This window comes from Lithobates pipiens, unplaced genomic scaffold (genome assembly GCF_037356315.1).
Source record: "Lithobates pipiens isolate NorthernLeopardFrog02 unplaced genomic scaffold, aLitPip1_a1.2 Scaffold_23, whole genome shotgun sequence".
Lineage (NCBI taxonomy): Eukaryota > Metazoa > Chordata > Amphibia > Anura > Ranidae > Lithobates > Lithobates pipiens.
This window is the reverse complement of record NW_027507785.1, coordinates 143,196,650-143,214,014: the sequence shown is the minus strand read 5'-3', so window position 1 is coordinate 143,214,014 and position 17,365 is coordinate 143,196,650. Positions and strand designations below refer to the sequence as shown.

At 46.7% G+C, this 17,365-nt stretch overlaps 1 non-coding gene and 33 pseudogenes across 1 annotated transcript; all 34 read right to left on the bottom strand.

Annotated features, from left to right (window-relative positions):
- Positions 1-432: 432 nt before the first annotated feature.
- On the bottom strand, positions 433-551 carry LOC143928781 (5S ribosomal RNA; annotated as a pseudogene).
- Positions 552-658: 107 nt separating this feature from the next.
- Positions 659-777, bottom strand: LOC143929021 (5S ribosomal RNA; annotated as a pseudogene).
- A 548-nt stretch (positions 778-1,325) lies between these two features.
- On the bottom strand, positions 1,326-1,444 carry LOC143929070 (5S ribosomal RNA; annotated as a pseudogene).
- A 109-nt stretch (positions 1,445-1,553) lies between these two features.
- Positions 1,554-1,672, bottom strand: LOC143928623 (5S ribosomal RNA; annotated as a pseudogene).
- Positions 1,673-1,778: 106 nt separating this feature from the next.
- Positions 1,779-1,897, bottom strand: LOC143928444 (5S ribosomal RNA; annotated as a pseudogene).
- A 107-nt stretch (positions 1,898-2,004) lies between these two features.
- On the bottom strand, positions 2,005-2,123 carry LOC143928916 (5S ribosomal RNA; annotated as a pseudogene).
- Positions 2,124-2,421: 298 nt separating this feature from the next.
- Positions 2,422-2,540, bottom strand: LOC143929100 (5S ribosomal RNA; annotated as a pseudogene).
- A 5,074-nt stretch (positions 2,541-7,614) lies between these two features.
- LOC143928519 (5S ribosomal RNA) lies at positions 7,615-7,733 on the bottom strand (annotated as a pseudogene).
- Positions 7,734-8,062: 329 nt separating this feature from the next.
- Positions 8,063-8,181, bottom strand: LOC143928734 (5S ribosomal RNA; annotated as a pseudogene).
- Positions 8,182-8,289: 108 nt separating this feature from the next.
- On the bottom strand, positions 8,290-8,408 carry LOC143928990 (5S ribosomal RNA; annotated as a pseudogene).
- Positions 8,409-8,528: 120 nt separating this feature from the next.
- LOC143929112 (5S ribosomal RNA) lies at positions 8,529-8,647 on the bottom strand (annotated as a pseudogene).
- Positions 8,648-8,755: 108 nt separating this feature from the next.
- On the bottom strand, positions 8,756-8,874 carry LOC143928782 (5S ribosomal RNA; annotated as a pseudogene).
- A 108-nt stretch (positions 8,875-8,982) lies between these two features.
- Positions 8,983-9,101, bottom strand: LOC143928799 (5S ribosomal RNA; annotated as a pseudogene).
- Positions 9,102-9,887: 786 nt separating this feature from the next.
- On the bottom strand, positions 9,888-10,006 carry LOC143928803 (5S ribosomal RNA; annotated as a pseudogene).
- Positions 10,007-10,566: 560 nt separating this feature from the next.
- Positions 10,567-10,685, bottom strand: LOC143928954 (5S ribosomal RNA; annotated as a pseudogene).
- Positions 10,686-10,793: 108 nt separating this feature from the next.
- On the bottom strand, positions 10,794-10,912 carry LOC143928923 (5S ribosomal RNA; annotated as a pseudogene).
- Positions 10,913-11,020: 108 nt separating this feature from the next.
- Positions 11,021-11,139, bottom strand: LOC143929084 (5S ribosomal RNA; annotated as a pseudogene).
- A 108-nt stretch (positions 11,140-11,247) lies between these two features.
- LOC143928480 (5S ribosomal RNA) lies at positions 11,248-11,366 on the bottom strand (annotated as a pseudogene).
- A 108-nt stretch (positions 11,367-11,474) lies between these two features.
- LOC143928839 (5S ribosomal RNA) lies at positions 11,475-11,593 on the bottom strand (annotated as a pseudogene).
- Positions 11,594-11,694: 101 nt separating this feature from the next.
- Positions 11,695-11,813, bottom strand: LOC143929094 (5S ribosomal RNA; annotated as a pseudogene).
- Positions 11,814-11,920: 107 nt separating this feature from the next.
- LOC143928438 (5S ribosomal RNA) lies at positions 11,921-12,039 on the bottom strand (annotated as a pseudogene).
- Positions 12,040-12,365: 326 nt separating this feature from the next.
- On the bottom strand, positions 12,366-12,484 carry LOC143928910 (5S ribosomal RNA; annotated as a pseudogene).
- A 107-nt stretch (positions 12,485-12,591) lies between these two features.
- Positions 12,592-12,710, bottom strand: LOC143928468 (5S ribosomal RNA; annotated as a pseudogene).
- Positions 12,711-12,819: 109 nt separating this feature from the next.
- LOC143928999 (5S ribosomal RNA) lies at positions 12,820-12,938 on the bottom strand (annotated as a pseudogene).
- A 107-nt stretch (positions 12,939-13,045) lies between these two features.
- Positions 13,046-13,164, bottom strand: LOC143928722 (5S ribosomal RNA; annotated as a pseudogene).
- A 108-nt stretch (positions 13,165-13,272) lies between these two features.
- On the bottom strand, positions 13,273-13,391 carry LOC143928508 (5S ribosomal RNA; annotated as a pseudogene).
- A 943-nt stretch (positions 13,392-14,334) lies between these two features.
- LOC143928458 (5S ribosomal RNA) lies at positions 14,335-14,453 on the bottom strand (annotated as a pseudogene).
- A 107-nt stretch (positions 14,454-14,560) lies between these two features.
- On the bottom strand, positions 14,561-14,679 carry LOC143928931 (5S ribosomal RNA; annotated as a pseudogene).
- A 109-nt stretch (positions 14,680-14,788) lies between these two features.
- LOC143928714 (5S ribosomal RNA) lies at positions 14,789-14,907 on the bottom strand (annotated as a pseudogene).
- Positions 14,908-15,459: 552 nt separating this feature from the next.
- LOC143928456 (5S ribosomal RNA) lies at positions 15,460-15,578 on the bottom strand (annotated as a pseudogene).
- A 107-nt stretch (positions 15,579-15,685) lies between these two features.
- Positions 15,686-15,804, bottom strand: LOC143929025 (5S ribosomal RNA; annotated as a pseudogene).
- Positions 15,805-15,911: 107 nt separating this feature from the next.
- Positions 15,912-16,030, bottom strand: LOC143928728 (5S ribosomal RNA). Its single transcript, XR_013262531.1, has one exon. It is a non-coding gene; the product is annotated as a 5S ribosomal RNA (ribosomal RNA).
- Positions 16,031-16,299: 269 nt separating this feature from the next.
- On the bottom strand, positions 16,300-16,408 carry LOC143929117 (5S ribosomal RNA; annotated as a pseudogene).
- Positions 16,409-16,515: 107 nt separating this feature from the next.
- LOC143928516 (5S ribosomal RNA) lies at positions 16,516-16,634 on the bottom strand (annotated as a pseudogene).
- Between the last annotated feature and the right edge of the window lie 731 nt (positions 16,635-17,365).

The window sequence follows — 17,365 nt, the reverse complement described above, 5'->3', positions numbered from 1 at the left end:
ACCTGGTATTTCCAGGTGGTCTTCCATCCAGGTACAACCCTGCTTACCATCCGAGATCAGATGAGATGGGGCGCATTCTGGGTGATGTAGCCATAGGCGATCTTGCTGGCCACTCTCAACCCTCTTGACAAATGCCAAGATGGTCACCTCAGAAAACAAGTAGAAAAATAAAACAGGTCGTCTACGCCAACAAAATATAAAAAATTGTCTATAGCACCTGGTATTCCCAGACGGGCTCCCATGCAGGTACTAACCAGGCGCGACCCTACTTAGCATTCGAAATCAGACGAGATCAGATGCGTTCAAGGTAATGTGGCAGCAAGCGATCTTGCTGGCCCCTCTCAAACCTCTTGACAAACGCCAAGATGTCACCTTGGCAAACAAGCATAAAAGTATAACATTTCCTTAGACGCCAACAACATATTAAGAAAAAGCCTACGGCACCTGGTATTCCCAGGCGGTCTCCCATCCAGGTGCTAAGCAGGCTCGACCATGCTTAGCATCCGAGATCAGACAAGATCAGGCGCATTCAGGGTGATGTGACCACAGGTGATCTTGCTGGCCACTCTCAACCCTCTTGACAAACGCCAAGATTGTCACCTCGGCAAACAAGCAGAAAAATAAAACCAGTCGTCGACGCCAACAACATATAAAAAAAAGCCTTCATCACCTGGTATCCCCAGGTGGTCTACCATCCATGTACAAACCAGGCCTGACCCTGCTTAGCATCCGAGATCAGATGAGATCAGGCGTATACAGGGTGATGTGGTCGTAGGACACATTGCTGGCCACTCTCAAACCTCTTGACAAACGCCAAGATTGTCACCTCAGCAAACAAGCTGAAAAATAAAACAGGCCGTTGACGCCAACAACATATTAAAAAAAGCATATGGCACCTGGTATTTCCAGGCGGTCTCCCATCCAGGTACGACCCTGCTTAGCATCCGAGATCAGATGAGATGGGGCGCATTCAGGGTGATGTAGCCATAGGCGATCTTGCTGGCCACTCTCAACCCTCTTGACAAACACCAAGATGGTCACCTCGGCAAACAAGCAGAAAAATAAAACAGGTAGTCGACGCCAACAACATATTAAAAAAAAAACACGGCACCTGGTATTCCCAGGCGTTCTCCCATCCAGGTACTTAACAGGCTCGAACCTGCTTAGCCTCTGAGACCAGATGAGATGGGGTGCATTCAGGGTGATGTTGCCATAGGCGATCTTGCTGGCCACTCTCAACCCTCTTGACAAACACCAAGATGGTCACCTCAGCAAACAAGTAGAAAAATAAAACAGGTCGTCTACGCCAACAAAATATTAAAAATTGCCTATAGCACCTGGTATTCCCAGGTGGTCTCCCATCCAGGTACTAACCAGGCCCGACCCTGCTTAGCATACCAAATCAGACGAGATCAGATGTATTCAAGGTGATGCGGCAGTAGGCGATCTTGCTGGCCACTCTCAACCCTCTTGACAAACGCCAAGATGGTCACCTTGGCAAACAAGCAGAAAAATATAATAGTTCCTTAGACGCCAACAACATATTAAGAAAAAGCTTACGGCACCTGGTATTCCCAGGCGGTCTCCCATCCAGGTGCTAAGCAGGCTCGACCCTACTTAGCATCCGAGATCAGATGAGATGGGGCGCATTCAGGGTGATGTAGCCATAGGCGATCTTGCTGGCCACTCTCAACCCTCTTGACAAACACCAAGATGGTCACCTCGGCAAACAAGCAGAAAAATAAAACAGGTAGTCGACGCCAACAACATATTAAAAAAAACTACGGCACCTGGTATTCCCAGGCGTTCTCCCATCCAGGTACATAACAGGCTCGAACCTGCTTAGCCTCTGAGACCAGATGAGATGGGGTGCATTCAGGGTGATGTTGCCATAGGCGATCTTGCTGGCCACTCTCAACCCTCTTGACAAACACCAAGATGGTCACCTCAGCAAACAAGTAGAAAAATAAAACAGGTCGTCTACGCCAACAAAATATTAAAAATTGCCTATAGCACCTGGTATTCCCAGGTGGTCTCCCATCCAGGTACTAACCAGGCCCGACCCTGCTTAGCATACCAAATCAGACGAGATCAGATGTGTTCAAGGTGATGTGGCAGTAGGCAATCTTGCTGGCCACTCTCATCCCTCTTGGCAAACAAGCAGAAAAATATAACAGTTCCTTAGATGCCAACAACATATTAAGAAACAGCTTACGGCACCTGGTATTCCCAGGCGGTCTCCCATCCAGGTGCTAAGCAGGCTCGACCCTACTTAGCATCCGAGATCAGGCAAATTCAGGGTGGTGTGACCGTATGCGATGTTGCTGGCCACTCTCAACCCTCTTGACAAATGCCAAGATTGTCACCTCGGCAAACAAGCAGAAAAATAAAACGGTCGTCGACGCCAACAACAATTTAAAAAGCATACGGCACCTGCTATTTCCAGGCAGTCTCCCATCCAGGTACTAACCAGGCATGACCCTGCTTAGCATCCAAGAGCAGATGAGATGGGGCGCATTCAGGGAGATGTAGCCATAGGCGATCCCACTGGCCATTCTCAACCCTCTTGACAAACGCCAAGATGGTCACCTCGGCAAACAAGCAGAAAAATAAAACAGGTTGTCGACGCCAACAACATATTTAAAAAAAGCCTACAGCACCTGGTATTCCCAGACGGTCTCCCATCCAGGCCTGACCCTGCTAGGCATCCGAGATCAGATGAGATCAGGCGCATTCAGAGTGATGTGGCCATAGGCGATCTTAATGGCAACTCTCAACCCTCTTGACAAACGCCAAGATGGTCACCTCGGCAAACAAGCAGAAAAATGAAACAGGTCGTCGACGCCAACAACATATTAAAAAATTGCCTACAGCACCTGGTATTCCCAGGCGGTCTCCCATCCAGCTACTAACTTTTTACAATTTCGCACTGGACTGCTTTAAGTGATAATTGCGCGGTCATGCAATGTTGTACCCAAACGAAATTTATCTTTTTCTTCCCACAAATAGAGCTTTCTTTTAATGGTATTTGATTGCCTCTGCGATTTTTTAATTTTTACGATATAAAAGGAAAAAGACTGAAAATTTTGAAAAAAGAAGGTTCAAGTTCAGGATTTCTGACTTCGACAGGTTAATTTAAAAATTTGAGAGTCGTCCATATTGTTCCAGTTCTTTAAGGGCCGACGGGATCGATGTTCTGGGGTTTGCTATATATAGCAATAAGACGTCGGCAAATGCCGATACCTTATATTCTCTTCCTCCCACCTCGACTCCCCTAAGATCCTGGTTCCTTCGGATCGCTACTAGAAGGGGCTCCAGAGTGATCACAAAGAGAATCGGCTATAGGGGACATCCCTGTCTTGTTCCATTGAACAATTCAAGGGGGCGAGACAGAGATCCATTCACCCTGATCCTGGCAGTCGGCCGAGCATATAACGCATTTACCCATCTCATCATTCTCTCACCCAGTCCCATATATTTTAGGGTCTCCTTTATAAACTCCCAATCCACTCTATCAAAGGCCTTCTCGGCGTCAACAGATAGAAGTAGTGTGGGGGTCTTCCTTCTTATTGCTTCTTGAATCAGAATGATCGACTTCAAGGAGTTATCCCTTCCATCCCGTCCCTGTACGAATCCCACCTGATCGGTATTTATCCAATCGGGGAGGAGTGTTTTCAATCGCTCGGCCATTATTTTTGCGTAGATCTTCACGTCCATATTTAATAGTGATATCGGACTATAACTCTCAACAGCTGCCGGGTCTTGTGATAAGTATCCATCAGGCCACGGTGTGAGTAAAAGATAAAGTTATATGTGTATATATATATATATATATATATATATATATATATATATATATATGTGTGTGTGTGTGTGTGTGTGTGTGTAAACTCCCTGGAGGTGGTGTAGTCAGTATGAATGTTAGTTTGAATGTTATAATGATGTTATAATGATAGAAAAGTATTTGGTGGAATGTGCGGTTACAATGTATTATCTACTACTCTTTTTTGATAAAGATAAATATTTGTAAAAAAAATCTGAAAAAAGAAAAAGAGAGACTCGAGAGAGAGAGAATATGGAGAGAGGAAAGCGAGAAGAGATAGAAGAGAGGGTGGGAGAGAAGAGAGAAAGAAGAGAGTGTAGAGAGAGAATCGAGAAGAAAAATGAGAGAAGAGAGAAGAGCATAGAGACGAAAGGGAGTAGAACAAGAGAGAAAGAAAGATTTGAGAGAGGAGAAAGATAGAGCGAGAGAAGAAAGACATAGACTACATTGCTTAAAAGGGATATATTATCATAAAGTTTAATTCTCTTAAAAATACCAAGGCGAAAGGGAGAAAATTATAAGACATAACGTCGACTCAACATTTGTTACATTTAGTCAGGTTCCGTTAGCCTTGTTCTGTCTATTTGAGACACCGTTGCAATCAATCAAATAATATCAATCATATCTTACATTTAATGTAATCCGTTTTTCATTTATATTTCCAATCTTATAGCCGACCTATTCTATTATTACTAGGTTATTATTATTAGCATAATTCATCTATCTTCGAAAAAACTATCAACATACATGTAAACTACAAAATTAAACTTTTTTTTACATTGTGCTCTCTTTGGCGATATACAAATATTAAAACATATCATCTCATAAAATTATCGACATACTGTCTTAAATGAGGGTTTTTCAAATATCTCGGACAAAATATAAACTTATACACTGCTTTTCAAAAACCCATTTTGAGTATTACAACACCCATTTTGAGACCAATGCTGACTCAATGTTATCCTAAAATATATGTTTATTTTCTGTTTCTTAACCACTTCAGCCCCAGACCAATTGGCAGCCTAAGGACCAGAGGTCTTTTTACAATTTCACACTGCACTACTTTAACTGGTAATTGCGCGGTCATGCAATGTTGTAACCAAACGAAATTTGCGTCCTTTTCTTCCCACAAATAGAGCTATCTTTTGATGGTATTTGATTGCCTCTGCGATTTTAATTTTTTGCGATATAAATGGAAAAAGACCGAAAATTTTGAAACAAAAAGATAATTTCTTCTTTTTGTTATAAGAAAAATCGAATAAACTAAATTTTAGTCATACAATTAGGGCAAAATGTATTCAGCCACATGTCTTTAGTAAAAAAAAATGTCAATAAGCGTATATTTATTGGTTTTCGCAAAAGTTATAGCGTCTACAAACTAGAGTACATTTTCTGGAATTTACACAGCTTTTAATTTATGACTGCCTATCTCATTTCTTGAGGTGCTAAAATGGCAGGACAGTACAAACCCCCCCAAATGACCCAATTTTGGAAAGTAGACACCCCAAGGAAATTGCTGAGGGGCATGTTGAGCCCATTGAATTTTTTTTTGTCCCAAGTGATTGAATAATGACACAGAAAAAAAAAAGTTTACAAAAAGTTGTCACTAAATGATGTATTGCTCACACATGCCATAGTTATATGTGGAATTGCACTCCAAAATATATTCTGCTGCTTCTCCGGAGTACGGGGATACCATATATGTGGGACTTTTTGGGAGCCCGAAAACCAATCACTGCCTTCAGGATTTCTAAGGGTGCAAATTTTTGATTTCACTCCTCACTACCTATCACAGTTTCGAAGGCCATGAAATGCCAGAATAGCACAAAACCCCCAAATGACCCCATTTTGGAAAGTAGACACCCCAAGCTATTTACTGAGAGGCCTTTTGAGTCCATGGAATATTTTATATTTTGACACAAGTTGCGGGAATATTACAAACTTTTTTTTTTTGCACAAAGTTGTCACTAAATGATATATGACTCACACATGCTATGGGCATATGTGAAATTACACCCCAAAATAAATTCTGCTGCTTCTCCCGAGTATGGGGATACCACATGTGGGGGACTTTTTAGGAGCCTATCCATGTACGGTACCCCGAAAACCAAGCACCGCCTTCAGGATTTAAATATAAAACGCTACCAAAAAAACTTTTAATGAACGCAGGGATCAGGCCTGACTCTGCAAACGCAACGCAGGTGCTAGCAGGTTTCTGGGCTGATCCCACTAACAATGCGTTTTTTGGAACCCTAAACTGCTGAGGACGCTAGTATAGATCTGATCAGATCAGATATTGATCTGTTCAGATACTATACCACTACGGGAGGTGTAAGCTTTGCGCGTGGGTGTTAGCAGTACTGGCACTAACCTAGCACTGCCTGGGGTGATGCAGACCCTATCTGACCCTAAAACCTAATTGATATCACCCACCGGGTCATCAGGGGGTTAAACCTTTATTGGGTAATAATTGGGGGGTGCCCTGATGCTATAAAAAGCAAACTTACTAACCAGAGTCACCCGTAACACTTATACGGTGATCACTGGTGAAAGGGTTAACTAGGGGCAATCAGGGGGTTAAAACCTTTATTAGGTAGTATATGGGGATCCCTGACGCTATATAAAAACCTGACTGGGAACCTAAATAACTAACTGGCTAACCAGCGTAACCAGTGACACTTATGCGGTGATCGCTGGTGAAAGGGTTAACTCTAGGGGCAATCAAGGGGTTAAAAACTTTATTGGGTACTATATGGGGGTACCTAACGCTAGAAAAACCTGACGGTGAACCTAAAAAATAACTAGGTACCTAGCGGCACTAGTGACACTAATGCAGCGATCGGAAAAACGATCGCTTAGTAACACTGGCAAAAGGGGGTGAAAGGGTTACCTGGGGGCAACCAGGGGGTTATAACCTTTATTAGGTAGTATATGGGGCTCCCGGACGCTTTATAAAAACCTGGCGGGGAACCTAAATAACGAAATAACTAACTGGCTAACCAGCGTCACCAGTGACACTTATGCGGTGATTGCTGGTGAAAGGGATAACTCTAGGGGCAATCAGAGGGTTAAAACCTTTATTGGGTAGTATATGGGGGTACCTAATGCTATAAAAACCTGGCGGTGAACATAAAAAAATAACTAGCTACCTAGTGACACTAATGCAGCGATCAGAAAAACGATTGCTTAGTGACACTGTTAAAAGGGGGTGAAAGGGTTAACTCTAGGGGCAATCAGGGGCAATCAGGGGGTTAAACCTTTATTGGGGGTAGGGGGCTACCCTGGACCTAACACTAACTGCCCTGACACTTTTTACTGTCACAACTGACACTAAATGCAGTGATCAGTAAATAAATAAACACTGCAATCAGTGACACTGTGACTGGGAGGGGGGGCGGGGGGGGCGACCGGGGGGTGATTTGTGTGCCTATGTGTACCTACGTGTCAGTGTAGAGATTGGTGCACACTTACTATGTCCTCTTCTGACAGTCCGGTCAAAAAGACCGCTCCGAGGAGAGTGACATCACTTCTTCTTCTGTGTAGTGTAAACGCAGGCAGGGGAAGTTTCTCATTCGCCAGGTGCGATCAAGAGGGGATGGCCAGAAACCAACGGCCATCTCCTCATCCTGGATCGCTCCTGAAGCGAAACGGACCGCCGCAGCCATCGGGAAGGGTCCAATCGGACCCCCCACCCGCTGGAAGGCAGGCAGGTATGGGTACGTGCTTGTGCCCGTACACGCCATTCTGCCGACGTATAATTACATGTGGCGGTCCTAAAGTGGTTAAAAAATTGCCTACGGTACCTGGTATTTCCAGGCGGTCTCCCATACGGGTACTAACCAGGCCCGAACCTGCTTAGCATCCGAGATTAGACGAGATCAGGTGCATTCAGGGTGATGTGGCCGTAGACAATCTTACTGGGCACTCTCCACCCCTTGACAAACGCCAAGATGGTCACCTCGGCAAACAAACAGAAAAATAAAACAGGTCGTCAACGCCAACAACATATTTAAAAAAAAACTACGGCACCTGGTATTCCCAGGTTGTCTCCCATACAGGTACTAAACAAGCCCGACCCTGCTTACCATCCAACATCAGATGAGATGGGGCGCATTCAGGGTGACGTGACCGTAGGCAATCTTGCTGGCCACACTCAACCCTCTTGACAAACGCCAAGATGGTCACCTAGGCAAACAAGCACAAAAAAAAGGTCGTCGATGCCAACAACATATTAAAAAAAGCCTACGGCACCTGGTATTCCCAGGCGGTCTCCCATTCAGGTACTAACCAGGCCTGATCCTGCTTAGCATCCAAGATCAGATGAGATCGGGCGCATTCAGGGTGATGTGGCCGTAGGCGATCTTGCTGACCACTCTCAACCTTCTTGACAAACGCCAAGTTGGTCACCACAGCAAACAAGCAGAAAAATAAAACAGGTTGTCGACGCCAACAACATATAAAAAAAAAGCCCACGGCACCTGGTATTTCCAGGCGGTCTCCCATCCAGGTACTAACCAGGCCAGACCCTGCTTAGCATCCGAGATCAGATGAGATCGGGCGCATTCAGGGTGATATGGTTGTAGGCGATTTTGCTGCCAACTCTCATCCCTCTTGACAAGATGGTCATGGATGGACATGATGGTCACCTCAGCAAACAAACAGAAAAATTAAAAAGGTCGCCGACGCCAACAGCATATTAAAATAAAGCCTACGGAACCTGGCATTTCAAGGTGGTCTCCCATGCAGGTACTAACCAGGCACGACTCTGCTTAGCATCCGAGATCAAACGAGATAGGGTGCACTCAGGGTGATGTGGCTGTAGGCGATCTTGCTGACCACTCTCAACCCTCTTGACAAATGCCAAGATGGTCACCTCAGCAAACAAGTAGAAAAATAAAACAGGTCGTCGACGCCAACAACATATTATAAAATTGCCTACGGCACCTGGTATTGGCAGGAGGTCTCCTATCCAGCTACTAACCAGGCCCGACTCTGCTTAGCATCTAAGATCAAATGAGATCGGGTGCAATCAGGTCGATGTGGCCGTAGGCAATCTTGCTAGCCTCTCTCAACCCTCTTGACAAATGCCAAGATGGTCACCTCAGCAAACAAGCAGAAAAATAAAACAGGTCATCGACGCCAACAACATATTAAAAAATTGCCTACGGCACCTGGTATTCTCAGGCGGTCTCCTATCCAGCTACTAACCAGGCCCAACGCTGCTTAGCATCCGAAATCAGATGAGATCGGGTGCATTCAGGGTTATGTGGCCGAAGGTAATCTTGCTGGCCACTCTCAACCCTCTTGACAAACGCCAAGATGGTCACCTCGGCAAACAAGCAGAAAAATAAAACAGGTCGTCAACGCCAACAACATATGAAAAAAACCTACGGCACCTGTTATTCCCAGGCGTTCTCCCATCCAGGTCCTAACCAGGCCCGACCCTGCTTAGCATCCGAGATCAGACGAGTTGGGTGCATTCAAGGTGATGTGGCCATAAGCAATCTTGCTGGCCTCTCTCAACCCTCTTGACAAACGCCAAGATGGTCACCTCGGCAAACAAGCAGAAAAATAAAACAGGTCGTCGACGCCAACAACAGATTAAAAAAAATCCTATGAAACCTGGTATTGCCAGGTGGTCTCCCATCCAGGAACTAACCAAGCCCGACCCTGTTTAGCATCCAAGATCATATGAGATCAGGCACATTCAGGGTGATGTGGCTGTAGGTGATTTTGCTGGCCACTCTCAACCCTCTTGACTAACGCCAAGATGGTCACCTTGGCAAACAAGTAGAAAAATAAAACAGGTCGTCGGCGCCAACAACATATTAAGAAAAACTTCACCGCACCTTGTATTCCCAGGCGGTCTCCCATCCAGGTACTAATCAGGCCTGACCATGCTTAGCATCTGAGATCAAATGAGATAGGGTGCATTCAGGGTGATGTGGCCATAGGCGATCATGCTGGCCACTCTCAACCCTCTTGACAAATGCCAAGTTGGTCACCTCAGTAAACAAGCAGAAAAATAAAACAGGTCGTCGACACCAACAACATATTAAAAAATCGCCTACGGCACCTGGTATTCCCAGGCGGTCTCCCATCCAGCTACTAACCAGGCCTGACCCTGCTTAGCATCCGAGATCAGATGAGATCGGGCGCATTCAGGGTTATGAGGCCGTAGACAATCTTGCTGGCCACTCTCAACCCTCTTGACAAACGCCAAGATGGTCACCTCGACAAACAAGCAGAAAAATAAAACAGGTCGTCCACGCCAACAACATATAAAAAAAAGCCTTTGGCACCTAGTTTTCCGAGGCGGTATCCCATCCCGGTACTTACCAGGCCTGACCCTACTTAGCATCCGAGATCAGACGAGATCGGGCGCTTTCATGGTGATGTGGCTGTATGCGATCTTGCTGGCCACTCTCAACCCTCTTGACAAACGCCAAGATGGTCACCTCAGCAAACAAGCAGAAAAATAAAACAGGTCGTCGACGCCAACAACATATTAAAAAAATCCTAGGGCAACTGGTATTCCCAGGCGTTCTCCCATCCAGATACTAACCAGGCCGGAACCTGCTTTGCATCTGAGATCAGACGAGATCAGGTGCATTCGGGGTGATGTGGCTGTAAGGGATCTTGCTGGCCACTCTCAACCCTCTTGACAAACGCCAAGATGGTCACCTCGGCAAACAAGCAGAAAAATAAAGCAGGTCATCAACACCAACAACATGTTAAAAGAAAGCCTACGGCACCTGGTGTTACAAAATGGTCTCCCATCCTTGTGCTAACCAGGCCCAACCCTGCTTGGCGTCTGAGATCAGACGAGATTGGGCACATTCAGGGTGATGTGGCCGTAGGCAATCCTGCTGGCCACTCTCAACCCTCTTGACAAACGCCAAGCTGGTCACCTCGGCCAACAAGCAGAAAAAGAAAACAGGTCGTCGACGCCAACAACATATTAAAAAAAAGAAGACGGCATCTGGTATTTCCAGGCGTTCTCCCATTCAGGTACTAACCAGGCCCGACCCTGCTTAGCATCCAAGATCAGATGAAATCGGGCGCATTCAGGGTGATGTGGCCGTAGGCGATCTTGCTGGCCACTCTCAACCTTCTTGACAAACGCCAAGTTGGTCACCTCAGCAAACAAGCAGAAAAATAAAACAGGTTGTCGACGCCAACAACATATTAAAAAAAAACTTTCGGCACCTGGTATTTCCAGGCGGTCTCCCATTCAGGTACTAACCAGGCCCGACCCTGCTTAGCATCCGAGATCAGATGAGATCGGGCGCATTCAGGGTGATATGGCTGTAGGCGATTTTGCTGCCAACTCTCATCCCTCTTGACAAACGTCAAGATGGTCACCTCAGCAAACAAGCAGAAAAATTAAAAAGGTCGCAGACGCCAACAGCATATTAAAATAAAGCCTACGGCACCTGGCATTCCAAGGCGGTCTCCCATGCAGGTACTAACCAGGCACGACTCTGCTTAGCATCCGAGATCAAACGAGATAGGGTGCACTCAGGGTGATGTGGCCGTAGGCAATCTTGCTGACCACTCTCAACCCTCTTGACATATGCCAAGATGGTCACCTCAGCAAACAAGCAGAAAAATAAAACAGGTCGTCGACGCCAACAACAAATTATAAAATTGCCTACGGCACCTGGTATTGGCAGGAGGTCTCCTATCCAGCTACTAACCAGGCCCGACTCTGCTTAGCATCTAAGATCAAACAAGATTGGGTGCATTCAGGTTGATGTGGCCGTAGGCAATCTTGCTAGCCTCTCTCTTGACAAATGCCAAGATGGTCACCTCAGCAAACATGCAGAAAAATAAAACAGGTCATCGGCGCCAACAACATATTAAAAAATTGCCTACGGCACCTGGTATTCTCAGGCGGTCTCCTATCCAGCTACTAACAAGGCCCGACGCTGCTTAGCATCCGAAATCAGATGAGATCGGGTGCATTCAGGGTTATGTGGCCGAAGGTGATCTTGCTGGCCACTCTCAACCCTCTTGACAAGCGCCAAGATGGTCACCCCGGCAAACAAGCAGAAAAATAAAACAGATCGTCGACGCCAACAACAGATTAAAAAAATCATATGGAACCTGGTATTCCCAGGCGGTCTCCCATCCAGGAACTAACCAGGCCTGACCCTGCTTAGCATCCAAGATCATATGAGATCGGGCACATTCAGGGTGATTTGGCTGTAGGTGATTTTGTTGGCCACTCTCAACCCTCTTGACTAACGCCAAGATGGTCACCTTGGCAAACAAGCAGAAAAATAAAACAGGTCGTCGACGCCAACAACATATTAAAAAATTGCCTACGGCACCTGTTATTCCCAGGCAGTCTCCCATCACAGCTCCTAACCAGGCCCGAACCTGCTTAGCGTCTGAGATTGGGTGCATTCATGGTGATGAGGACGTAGACGATCTTGTTGGCCACTCTCAACTCTCTTGACAAACGCTAAGATGGTCACCTCGGCAAACAAGCAGAAAAATAAAACAGGTCGTCGACGCCAACAACATATTAAAAAAAAGCCTTTGGCACCTAGTATTCCCAGGCAGTATCCCATCCAGGTACTTACCAGGCCTGACCCTGCTTAGCATCCGAGATCGGACGAGATCGGGCGCTTTCAAGGTGATGTGGCTGTATGCGATCTTGCTGGCCACTCTCAACCCTCTTGACAAACGCCAAGATGGTCACCTCGGCAAACAAGCAGAAAAATAAAACAGGTCGTCGACGCCAACAACATATTAAAAAAAGCCTACGGCACCTGTTATTCCCAGGCGTTCTCCCATCCATGTACTAACGAGGCCCGACCCTGCTTAGCATCCGAGATCAGATGAGATCGGGTGCATTCAAGGTGATGTGGCCATAAGCAATCTTGCTGGCCTCTCTCAACCCTCTTGACAAACGCCAAGGTGGTCACCTTGGCAAACAAGCAGAAAAATAAAACAGGTCGTCGACGCCAACAACATATAAATAAAAAAGCCTATGGCACCTGGTATTCCCAGGCATTCTCCCATCCAGGTACTAACCAGGTGGGACCCTGCTTTGCATCCGAGATCAGACGAGATCGAGTGCATTCAGGGTTATGTGGCCGAAGGTGATCTTGCTGGCCACTCTCAACCCTCTTGACAAACGCCAAGATGGTCACTTCGGCAAATAAGCAGAAAAATAAAACAGGTCGTCGACGCCAACAACATATTAAAAAAACCCTACAGCACCTGGTATTCCCAGGCGGTCTCCCATCCAGGTACTAACCAAGCCTGACCCTGCTTAGCATCCAAGATCGGATGAGATCGGGTGCATTCAAGGTGATGTGGCCGTAGGTTATCTTGCTGGCCACTCTCAACCTTCTTGACAAACACCAAGATGGTCACCTCGGCAAACAAGCAGAAAAATAAAACAGGTCGTCGACGCAAAACAATATATAAAAAAAAGCCTACGGCACCTGGTATTCCCTGGCGTTCTCCCATCCAGGTACTAACCAGGCCCGACCCTGCTTAGCATCCAAGATCAGACGAAATCGGGCGCATTCAGGGGGATGTGGCCCTAGGTGATTTTGCTGGCCACTCTCAACCTTCTTGACAAACGGCAAGATGTTCCCCTCGGCAAACAAACAGAAAAATAATACAGGTCATCGACGCCAACAACATATTAAAATGAAGGATTCGGCACCTGGTTTTCCCAGGCGGTCTCCCATCCAGGTACTTACCAGGCCCGAGCTTGCTTAGCATCCGAGATGAGACGAGATAGGGTGCATTCAGGGTGATGTGGCCATAAGCAATCTTGCTGGCCACTCTCAACCCTCTTGACAAATTCCAAGATGGTTATCTCGGCAAACAAGCAGAAAAATAAAACAGGTTGTCGACGCCAACAACATATTAAAAAAAATACTACGGCGCCTGGTATTCCCAGGCGGGGTCCCATCCAGGTACAAACCAGGCCCGACCCTGCTTAGCATCCGAAATCAGACGAGAGCAGGCAAAGTCGGGGTGATGTGTCCTTAGGCAATCTTTCTGGCCACTCTAAACCCTCTTGACAAATGCCAAGATGGTCACCTCGGAAAACAAACAGAAAAATAAAACAGGTCATCCAGATACTAACCAGGCCCGACCCTGCTTAGCGTCTGAGATCAAACGAGATAGGGTGCATTCATGGTGATGTGGCCATAGGCGATCTTGCTGGCCACTCTCAACCCACTTGACAAATGCCATGATGGTCACCTCAGCAAACAAGCAGAAAAATAAAACAGGTCGTCGACGCCAACAACATATTAAAAAATTGCCTACGGCACCTGGTATTCCCAGGCGGTCTCCCATCCAGCTACTTACCAGGCCCTACCGTGCTTAGCATTCGAAATCGGGCACATGTAGGGTGATGTGGCCATAGGCAATCTTGCTGGGCGCTCTCAACCCTCTTGACAAACGCCAAGATGGTCATCTCGGCAAACAAGCAGAAAAATAAAACAGGTCATCGACGCCAACAACATATTAAAAAAAGCCTACGGCACTTGGTATTCCAAGGCGGTCTCTCATCCAGGTACTAACCAGGCTCGACCCGGCTTAGCATCCGAGATCAGATGAGATTGGGCGCATTCAGGGTGATGTGGCCGTAGGCAATCATACTGGCCACTCTCAACCCTCTTGACAAACGCCAAGATGGTCACCTCGCAAACAAACAGAAAAATAAAACAGGTAGTCGACGCCAAAAACATATTTAAAAAAAGCCTACGGCACCTGGTATTCCCAGGCAGTCTCCCATCCAGGTACTTACCAGGCACGACCCTGCTTAGCATCCGAGATCAGATGAGATTGGGCGCATTCAGGGTGATATGGCTGTAGGTGATCTTGCTGCAAACTCTCAACCCTCTTGACAAATGCCAAGAGAGTCACCTTGGCAAAAAAAGCAGAAAAATAAAACAGGTCGCCGATGCCAACAGCATATTAAAACAAAGCCTACGGCACCTGGCATTCCAAGGCGGTCTCCCATCCAGATACTAACCAGGCCTGACCCTGCTTAGCGTCTGAGATCAAACGAGATAGGGTGCATTCATGGTGATATGGCCATAGGCGATCTTGCTGGCCACTCTCAACCCACTTGACAAATGCCAAGATGGTCAACTCAGCAAACAAGCAGAAAAATAAAACAGGTCGTCGACGCCAACAACATATTAAAAAATTGCCTACGGCACCTGGTATTCCCAGGCGGTCTCCTATCCAGCTACTTACCTGGCCCGTCCCTGCTTAGCATCCGAGATCGGGCACATGTAGGGTCATGTGGCCATAGGCAATCTTGCTAGCCACTCTCAACCCTATTGACAAACACCAAGATGGTCACCTCGGCAAACAAACAGAAAAATAAAACAGGTCGTTGACGCCAACAACAGATTAAAAAAAAGCCTATGGCACCTGGTATTCCCAGGCGGTCTCCGATCCAGGTACTAACCAGATCTGACTCTACTTAGCATCTGAGATCAGATGAGATTGGGCGCATTCAGGCTGATGTGGCGTTAGGCTAGCTTGCCAGCCACTCTCAACCCTCTTGACAAACGCCAAGATGGTCACCTCGGAAAACAAACAGAAAAATAAAACAGGTCATTGACGCCAACAAGATATTAAAAAAAAGCCTACAGCACCTGGTATTCCAAAGCGGTCTCCCATCCAGGTACTAACCAGGCCTGCCCCGGCTTAGCATCTGAGATCAGATGAGATCGGGCGCATTCTGGGTGATGTGGCTGTAGGCAATCTTGCTGGCCACTCTCAACCCTCTTGACAAATGCCAAGATAGTCACCTCGCAAACAAGTAGAAAAGTAAAACAGGTCATCGACGCCAAAAACATATTTTAAAAAAGCCTACGGCACCTGGTATTCCCAGGCGGTCTCTCATCCAGGTACTAACCAGGCTCGACCCGGCTTAGCATCCGAGATCAGATGAGATTGGGCGCATTCTGGGTGATGTGGCTGTAGGCAATCATACTGGCCACTCTCAACCCTCTTGACAAACGCCAAGATGGTCACCTCGCAAACAAACAGAAAAATAAAACAGGTCGTCGACGCCAAAAACATATTTAAAAAAAGCCTACGGCACCTGGTATTCCAAGGCGGTCTCCCATCCAGGTACTTACCAGGCACGACCCTGCTTAGCATCCGAGATCAGATGAGATCGGGCGCATTCAGGGTGATATGGCTGTAGGCGATCTTGCTGCAAACTCTCAACCCTCTTGACAAATGCCCAGATGGTCACCTCGGCAAAAAAGCAGAAAAATAAAACAGGTCGCCGATGCCAACAGCATATTAAAACAAAGCGTCTGAGATCAAACGAGATAGGGTGCATTCATGGTGATGTGGCCATAGGCGATCTTGCTGGCCAGTCTCAACCCACTTGACAAATGCCATGATGGTCACCTCAGCAAACAAGCAGAAAAATAAAACAGGTCGTCGACGCCAACAACATATTAAAAAATTGCCTACGGCACCTGGTATTCCCAGGCGGTCTCCTATCCAGCTACTTACCAGGCCCGACCCTGCTTAGCATCCGAGATCGGGCACATGTAGGGTGATGTGGCCATAGGCAATCTTGCTGGCCACTCTAAACCCTCTTGACAAACGCCAAGATGGTCATCTCGGCAAACAAGCAGAAAAACAAAACAGGTCATCGACGCCAACAACATATTAAAAAAAGCCTACGGCACCTGGTATTCCCAGGCGGTCTCCTATCCAGCTACTAACCAGGCCCAACGCTGCTTAGCATCCGAAATCAGATGAGATCGGGTGCATTCAGGGTTATGTGGCCGAAGGTAATCTTGCTGGCCACTCTCAACCCTCTTGACAAACGCCAAGATGGTCACCTCGGCAAACAAGCAGAAAAATAAAACAGGTCGTCAACGCCAACAACATATGAAAAAAACCTACGGCACCTGTTATTCCCAGGCGTTCTCCCATCCAGGTCCTAACCAGGCCCGACCCTGCTTAGCATCCGAGATCAGACGAGTTGGGTGCATTCAAGGTGATGTGGCCATAAGCAATCTTGCTGGCCTCTCTCAACCCTCTTGACAAACGCCAAGATGGTCACCTCGGCAAACAAGCAGAAAAATAAAACAGGTCGTCGACGCCAACAACAGATTAAAAAAAATCCTATGAAACCTGGTATTGCCAGGTGGTCTCCCATCCAGGAACTAACCAAGCCCGACCCTGTTTAGCATCCAAGATCATATGAGATCAGGCACATTCAGGGTGATGTGGCTGTAGGTGATTTTGCTGGCCACTCTCAACCCTCTTGACTAACGCCAAGATGGTCACCTTGGCAAACAAGTAGAAAAATAAAACAGGTCGTCGGCGCCAACAACATATTAAGAAAAACTTCACCGCACCTTGTATTCCCAGGCGGTCTCCCATCCAGGTACTAATCAGGCCTGACCATGCTTAGCATCTGAGATCAAATGAGATAGGGTGCATTCAGGGTGATGTGGCCATAGGCGATCATGCTGGCCACTCTCAACCCTCTTGACAAATGCCAAGTTGGTCACCTCA